This window comes from Limulus polyphemus, unplaced genomic scaffold, assembly GCF_000517525.1.
Source record: "Limulus polyphemus unplaced genomic scaffold, Limulus_polyphemus-2.1.2 Scaffold276, whole genome shotgun sequence".
NCBI classification, from domain to species: domain Eukaryota; kingdom Metazoa; phylum Arthropoda; class Merostomata; order Xiphosura; family Limulidae; genus Limulus; species Limulus polyphemus.
This window is the reverse complement of record NW_013665886.1, coordinates 127,257-136,139: the sequence shown is the minus strand read 5'-3', so window position 1 is coordinate 136,139 and position 8,883 is coordinate 127,257. Positions and strand designations below refer to the sequence as shown.

The 8,883-nt window shown below is 32.0% G+C and overlaps 1 protein-coding gene across 3 annotated transcripts in view; it reads right to left on the bottom strand.

Moving 5' to 3' along the window:
• Window positions 1–8,087, bottom strand: part of LOC106456972 (ras-related protein rab7) — a 43,203-nt gene extending 35,116 nt beyond the window's left edge. Inside the window, exon 1 of one of the 3 annotated variants that reach the window (XM_013916355.2) lies at window positions 7,985–8,087. The gene's annotated coding sequence lies outside the window, so the exon portion shown is untranslated. The remainder of the gene's footprint in view (window positions 1–7,984) is intronic. The other 2 variants (XM_022382767.1, XM_022382766.1) reach the window with 2 other exon arrangements.
• Window positions 8,088–8,883: the final 796 nt, after the last annotated feature.

Genomic DNA, 8,883 nt, shown 5'->3' with positions numbered 1-8,883 from the left:
ATTATACATTTATATATATATATATTTATTATTTTTATTATATTGTCCTTTCACCCATGCCTGGCTAATAATACAGAAGTTACAATGATGCGGCTCACGTGCACTGATGTTACCATATCAAATAACATAAAACTGACCTTCAGTCTGTACAAAGTAACTTGTCTTGGCTGTGTTTTAGTAGACTAGTATTTTGTAAAATACAGTCACATTTCTATTTTAATACATTATATATGTATATAGATTATTGCTATTTAGAAATAAGTTCTTAAACTTACTTTTCTTAAAACATAGAACAGTAAATAAAGAAGTAAAGCAAACAATTATATATTCTAGTTACAACCTTAGTACTTGGCTGCTGATGCTTGGTTGCTAAGCCTTCATAAATTTTGCACATGGAGGATATGAAACAAAATATTTTTTTAGGTTTTATATATACATTTGAATAATTAAAAAATCATAAATTACTACACCAATAAAATATAATTCCACTGTAATTTATCAAGCTTAGTAATTAAAATGTATTTTACTCTAAAAAAAATATGAAATTTCGAGCTGAGTAAAGACACAACCTACCTCATTGAAATCTTGGATCAAAAGAAAAAAAATGGCACTAGCCATGTTAGAAAGGATGAGAAAACCACTAGGGGGGACATTTTGGGTTTCTGATTGGTTATATATGTCATATATTGAAGCAAGTGTATATATGGAAGCATTTCCAAAAATGGGAAGAGGTGGGTAGGGTGCCACAGTGTTTGGTTTATTACATGAGCAGTATCTTACCAAATAGAAAAGATAAGACCTTATTTTATATTCTAGCTTGTCACTATGTGTGATTTGAGTTTCTAATTCGTTTGAAACTATAGACTTAGTATTTTGACTTCACAAACATTTAATCTGAACCAGTGCTGCATTCCACATACCACATAAAACACAAAAATCAATATTTATCTGTTTTTTTTAATATTTACTTTTAAATTAAGAAATTGAATAATATATAGTTCTAAAATTTGAATTATAACCAACAGTTTGATAATGAACTTGTGGAATTGAATTCACGAAATAGTACTTCAATAAACAAACAAGATGACATGGCCTTTCACCTATAACCCGTCTCGAAAGGGTTAAAAGTACAAAATTTTATGCTCTGCCAAAAAGTTACTGCTGCTCCAAGCAGGAATCCATAACAAGAAAAACACTGGAGCACAGTGCATAATAAAGGCATTGCCCCATTGGACATGTATGTCCTGGCTGTAAGCACATCCAAAATAATTGAGTTTTTTTTTAACACTTTAAGGTTGTGTCAGTTTTATTACTTGTGAATACAACCTATAAATCTTACAGCCTGGGTTGCAGGCAACTTGATCGCATGCAATGATCAAAGAAAGCTACTGCTTCCGAATTGTACATACTGTCAATATTCCTTTGAATATGCACAGCACACAACCATAGGAGGTTAACAAAACTATTATCAGCATCAATAATGACCTTCAGTAAGGATTTAGCATGTTACAAGCATGGAATGTTAACTTAGGATAAGATAAACAACCATGTACCAAATGACAGAAAAGTGTCCAGATCTACAGTAACAAGAAGACTCAATGAGAATGGAATATTTGGTTGTGTAGCAGTTAAAAAAACCTTTACTTTGATTTCCAAATATTGTAAAGAGACTGCTAAAAAGTACAAAAACTGGACTGTTGATGATTGGAAAAGGGTATTATGGATGGACGAGTCCAATTTTGAAATATGGTTCATAGCATAGGTTGTAAATCCAGAAGAAGAAAGGTGAAAGAAATCTCAATGCATAGCACCTACCATGAAGCATGAGGGAGGCAGTGTGATGGATTGGGGGTGTTTTTTTGCTGAAGCGACAAGAGATATTTGCAAAATAGATGGAATAATGGACCAGCACAAGTACCATCACATACTGATCCATCATGGTATACCCAGTGGTTTGCGTATTATAGGACTTTGGTTCATTATACCAGATTAATGAAATCTCAGTTGTATGTGTTTAATTACACTATACAATATACTGCTAATTCAAAAGGTAACTGATCCAGTAGGGCCTGGGGTGCTACATTGCTACAGGCCAAACTGCAATTTCTACTGGTTCTAGGCCTGTGGGCTATTGTTAATGTCAAACTCTGTTAGATCAAGAAGCAATAGTAAAGACAAGTAGGACAAGAAAGACGTGGGACAAATGGAGACACATGAAGTAAAATAACCAAACAGAACATTGTGATATATATATACAGATAAAAAAAATAAAAAGATAGAATACCCCATATATATAGATTCACAACCATATTACACAGAAAAGGAGGAAGTACCTGGCCCTTAACAGGAAAAGAGCTAGAAACAAAGGCCGGAAGTGGAAGAGTTGGCCAAAATCTTCCAGGTGAGGCAGACTCCACAGAAGGCAAAGAAGCAAAATGACTAGGGACCTGAACTGGAGAAGAAATAAGCAGAAGAAAACCAACCACTAGATATATGAAAGTGGAAACCTCACTAGTTAACTTGTTGGTATATCAGTGTGTGAAATCTGAGGCATGTCACATGCAGATGTGTGCACTACTGAGCTAAAAAGATTAAGAGCTGAATGTCAGGTCCACAAACAACTAAAGTGCCTCCAGCTGCCATTGAATCAGTTGGGGAAAATGCCTGAAAAGGAAAGTCTTTGCCTTGGGACTTTTTTTGTTGTTGTTGTTCCTTAAATATATATATATATAATATATAGATATATTATTTGGTACACATTGAAAGTAGCCTAAAGCAGCTAGAGAAAAAAAAGTTGCAAACAGGGGGATGGAACTGTAACAAAGACAAAATCAAAAGAAAAGCAGTCTGTTAAGATGACTCGAAACTCAAAAAGCACAGGAAAACATGACTAAACACAGGCAGAGCCAAGGAAAGAATGCTAGTGCTCTTGGGGTTTATCACACATGGAGGTCATAACACCCTTCTATTGGCAGAGAGCTACAGCATTGTCATACACTAGCTTAATACATGTAGACCCGTGTAGAGGTGGCGGTATAGAAGAGTCTATGGCAGTTACATGCAAGGTAATAGTTCTTTGTGATGTGGGAGGTAAGTAGCATTTTTGAATGGATTTTTTGGTACAGAACACTTGCCAAATTTCATGAAAATACACTTAGTACATTAAGTTATAATATGTACACTGTTACCTGTTGATTACAGTGGTTGCAAGGTCAGTCATTTTGACCAACCATGTTTACATAGTTAACCCTTTCGCAATGGGCTCGTTATTAAATGCACGAGTTTGTACATGCATTTGCACACGTTACGTTTTTATACAATAGCTTTTAATACAGTACGTGCATCTTCACAAAATTTGGTATACTTTTAGTAAAGATTACAAGTCTTTTGTACACAAAAAATCAAAATTTTTAATGAAATATTTTTAGTAGATTTGTTTGTGAAAACACAGAGTTTGTTTCATTACTAATCCAAGTGCGAAGTGATTTTCATGTTATGATTAAAAAACTATTCTTCATCGCAAAAATCTCAAATATTATTTGAGTAATCTCTAAAACCTCCTAAATACATTTCAAACATTTGTTTCCAGTAAAACTTTATAATTTGTCAGTTAATTTCTCTACCCTAACTATACAGGGTCTGTCAATTTGACTGACTTCGTAACCACATAAAAAAATTAGGAAATAAATATAAATTATGATTTTTTACTTTCTAGAATGGCTACAAATTATAACATGAAAACACAAATGTTTCATCTAAATAGCTTAAATCTCATAACATTATATACAAGCTGAATTTGGGTCTAAACAAATATGAAATCTTGAGCTGACTAAAGACTCAACTTACCAGCTTGAAATTTTGTATTGAAAGAAAGAGTTGATGTTATAATACTTCAAAATGGCCAAGAAAGCCACTAGGGGGACATTCTGAGTTTTTAATTGGTTATTCACATGTCACAGACAGAAGTAAATGTACATAAGGAAATGTTTCCAAAAATGGAAAGAGGTGGGTAGGGCCACTGTGTGTGTTTCAGTACATGAGCAATATCTCAGCAAATAGAAAAGATAGGAGGTTCTTATTTTATATTCTAGCTTGTTAAACACAGTTTGAGTTCCTAATTTATACGAAACTATAGACTTTCTATTTGGACATCACAAACATAATTTGAACCAGTGCTGCATTCAACACACCACGTGACACACAAAAATCTATATTTAGCTGTGTTCTTTTAATATCTACTTTTAAATTGTTAAGAAATTAACTAATGTATAATATTAAAATCTGAAATATAATCTACAATTTGATACTAAATTTGTTGACATAAATTCATAAAATAGTAGTTCAAAAAATTTTGAATGCAGGTCAACAAACACAATGACATGGTGTTTGACCTGTGACAGTAGGGTTAATAAGTTAGTAAATACCACTAATCAACCAGTTCTAAGTCAGTAAAAGAACATGTCATACTTGTTTTAAGTAGAGTTACAGAAATGGTCAAAATAGTAAATTCCAAACATTTAGTCTTTCTATAATACAATATAATACTTTTTAAGGACATAAATCCTGCTAAAGTAAAGTATGGATTTATTTATTTTACCTTTTCTATAAAGTGAGTATGCTAGGACATTCTTATAGAAACAAAACAGTCCGTTGTTGTCAGTATATTATGTTAAGGAGAAATTTTAAAGCACACAAGTGTGGTAGTGCCATATCCTCTAATAGAAAGGCTCATAGGTACAATTAGTTAACATTTAGTGGCCATGACAGACATCAAAATAACCTAAGCCTAAAATGGTTTACAAATTCTGATAACAAGCTAGTCCATTAATAATAACTAGCAGAGACCCTCAAAACATTTGTGGTCCAATTAGTATGTATATTGCAACAGTACTTCTTTAAATCCAAGATTTCTAGAATAGTACAAATGAATAGTAATTGTACACACCAGAATGTGCAAGTCCACTTGTATATGGGCAGTAATTTAATAAACTTTAACTAATATTAGACCTAAGTTAAATAAAGAGATAAATTAACACTGTAATCTGTGTACATTTTTTTTACTTTAGTTTAGTTAGGAGGCAGCTTGATTGTTGTCAAGTGCATAATGAGCCTGCACAGGTTTTCTTAGGTAAAATTCTTACTACACATTCTTATAATGCATACTGAAAAGCAGAATTATAGTACAATGATAACTTTAGTTTATTTATCTGGTTCCAAACTGAATGTTAATTTCAACCTATGATGAGGCTTTGAAAAAAGTGTACCCTATAATTGAATAATAAATTATATCTTACAAGTATTTGGTAGATTGGTACTATACATAGTACTAATAATAATGTGTTAGTGATTACTGCTATAGTGTTGGAATAAATTTCATGCCAGTGTCTTTACACCTAGATCAATTACCTACATTGATACTGGAAATGAAGAACAAAGCAAGAAAGTAATTAGTTATACTTATCACAAGTCTTTCAAATTAGACCTATGATATTTTTAAACACCATATTCCCTTAGGGATTTTTACAAATTAAAGAGTGTACATTAATACTATTTTGACCATATTATATTTATCATATTCACTAGTAACAATGTGTTCCACTCAATCCATAGCTCTTCAAGCCAGCTAGAACACAATAGTGGTTGGAACACTATTTATATAAGCCACTTGTTACAACAACTTTTAAGGTGTGAACTATTTTTATAAGCTGGTGAAACATGATAATAATTAATTATACTTATCTTTAGATATTACAAGTAGGCCTATTATATTTTTAAACACTTACATTCTATATCTTGTCACTTAGGGATTTTCATGAATTAGAAGAGAGTAACAAAATATTTTTACAATTGCACCATATCTTCCACAAAAGACTTATGAGTATAAACAATGATCCATATTTGTGTTCATAGGGAAAATAATTTTTTTTTAACCATAACAAACACTTATTATAAACCTTTTTCACTGTATATCTCACCTTATTTGTGTGTTGTTTTTAAGTGTACAGGACGACCTTGATAAACTAACAGGCTCCTTCTCGTCTTTCAATACCATGTTATGAAATCAGTGTTTAAGTTTTCTTATAAATATTTCTAAAATGTGATTAAAATATGAAAAGTTTTTCTATTCAAATAATACAGCCATTAGGCTAGAAATACCTAATGAGATACAAAAACTGAGAAAGACTTTGTATCTTAAATTCCATTTTTAAATTAATTTTTTTTTAAAGTTACATAAAAATAATAACAAATTGGCTTTGAAAGGCAAAGCACAGAAATATAAAACTCACAAATTTCCTGTTAACTTTTCCTGTTTACACTTAGTTAAAAAAAAAAGCAACGTCGAAACATGTAGAGCCGTCAACAACTTTTTGAAGGCCATAGACAGGCCTAAATAAAATGTTTTTTTTTTATTGTGTACCAGTTTAACGTTGAATATTATTTATGATTTTTTTACAGATTTTCATTTCCTACAAACATTATACCATACTGACTAATAACAACTAAGCTCCACATTTTAACAATCCAAGACAAAACAATACATAGTCTCGGTAAGTTACTTTATTTGCATCAAAATAATAGTTATAAAACTAAAATGATTAAAAGTTGGCCAATTTTACAACTAACAAACAATCCAATCATAATCTTTACTAAATACTCAGCAAGAATTTTTCCAAGTATATGTGTATAAAGTTTTATTCTCCTTATCTAAGAAGGGATACTGAATTATTGAAGAGGGTTCAGAAAAAGCATATTATGATGTTCCTCAATGTGGGGGGGGGGGGATTATTTTATAAAGATAAGCTAAGATCTATTATTTTCTCTTGAGAAAAGAAGGGTAAAAGTTAATTTCTGATTTTTTTTGTGATATATTCTGAAGATAACATCTATATGGAACACAAGTTTAACATTTAAAAAAAAGGCTCCAGCTAAGACTTTGTTTTTCTTACAGGATAACCGACTTAAAGAACGAGTTACCATTGGTTGTTATGAAGGTTAGCACTTTACAGGAATTTAAGAGAGGAACAGGTGACTTCCTAAAAAATAAAGGGTGAATGCCTATGGACAGCCTTGAAAGACTGAACAGAGCACAGCCATCTACAGGTTGATTACAACTACTTGTGAATACTACTAAGGTTGATGAGCAGCATATCAACATAACTTCATAATTTTATACACAACATACCATGAAATACATCATGTTTTGTGGGCTTTCCTGGCTTTGTTGAGATTCACAGATTATGGGAGCCACAGCATACAGGAAATACATTTCCTGCCATAGCACCAGCCATTACCAAACTGCAAATTACTCCGATCTATTTTCTTACAGATTTCTTGGTGTATTTGCATAAAGTTATGAAATAACATCAACATGCTACTTACCAGCCTTGGTATTACTAATGGGCAGTTGAAAATGACCCACATACAGTTACCACTAGGAGACAAACCGTACCTCATTGACATAGGTTATTCAAAGAAGTGTGTTAGTGGTGATGACATAATGTTAGTGAGGGCCCAATTCAAAAACAACCAGTAACACTAAATTGTAACTGCGACAACATCCAACAAAGTGAATAACATTTCTATTTGAAAGTTGAATACACTTTTCTAGTAATAAGAGTGTATCCAGTTACTGACATTGTTAATCACTTAATGTTACTTTTTATTGCTAGTTCATTTTGAACGGACCAATACTGGGCAATAGCATAACATATGTTAACTAATACTAATAATGGTACTGTGAATTTATGAAGTATTCAAGTAATACCACTTTACCAGGCTGTGATATTTCTTATTAACCTAAGTACTTAATCATTTAAAAATTAAATGTAAATTGTAATAATGTGACTAAAGTAAATGTAATGGTATTATTGGTATCAATTGACAATGGTTTTATATTCTATTTAATTTTCAAAAATCAAACTAATAATAATATGTAAATATTAGTATGTAATTAAGATGTTCTATAATTAATTTTAGCGCTCACCTTCTATTTATATAGTCTCTATATTTATCTCTAAAACACAAACTAGCAATGCTTCCGATAACTTAAATATCTTTCTACAACTTCTGGCGACAAAATGGCATAAATATCATTACACAATGCATGACGTCACCAGTATTGAAATTTACATCAGGGCCCACTATGTAATTTACAATATTTATGTTTAATTCATTTCTATAATATTCAACAATATTACATGTAAAACATTTATCTAATATTGGCGTATTCAGTAATTGCTATTTCACTATGCAATTATGAAAAATAATTAATACGAATATCTAATTAGAAAATAACACCAAAAATATATTCTCTTTGTTTGTAGTTAAGCGCAAAATTACACAATGGGCTTTTTATGCTCTTCTCACCACGAGTATCGTCTGTAGACATGCCGCTGTGCCACTGGGGGGGGGGGGAATATATATATATTTATATATAATAAGAAATTACGAAAACGATAGAATGGTCGCTTTTTTTAACTAACGCTACCCAAAGAGCACAAATTTTAACTTCCATAATATTCCCTTATCACAAGTGTTCTTTATGCAGAGATTACAACCAGTTAACTCAAAACTTAGGACTGCCTTGTTTTTGTATTTGTGAAATACAATAATATGACTTTTACGAAAGTTAATAGGACAAAAACTATAATTCACAGGAACACGGTTTTCCTTATTTTGTGTGTCAAGGTCGTCATGAGAACGAAGCTGAGCATTCTGACGAGTAAACAAATTAGATTCTCTTCATTCATTCTGCCCGGCATGGCCAGGTGGTTAGGACGCTCGACTCGCAATCTGCGGGTCGCGGGTTCCCATCCCACCAAACATGCTCGCCCTTTCAGCCGTGGGGGCGTTATAATGTGACGGTCAATCCCACTATTCGTT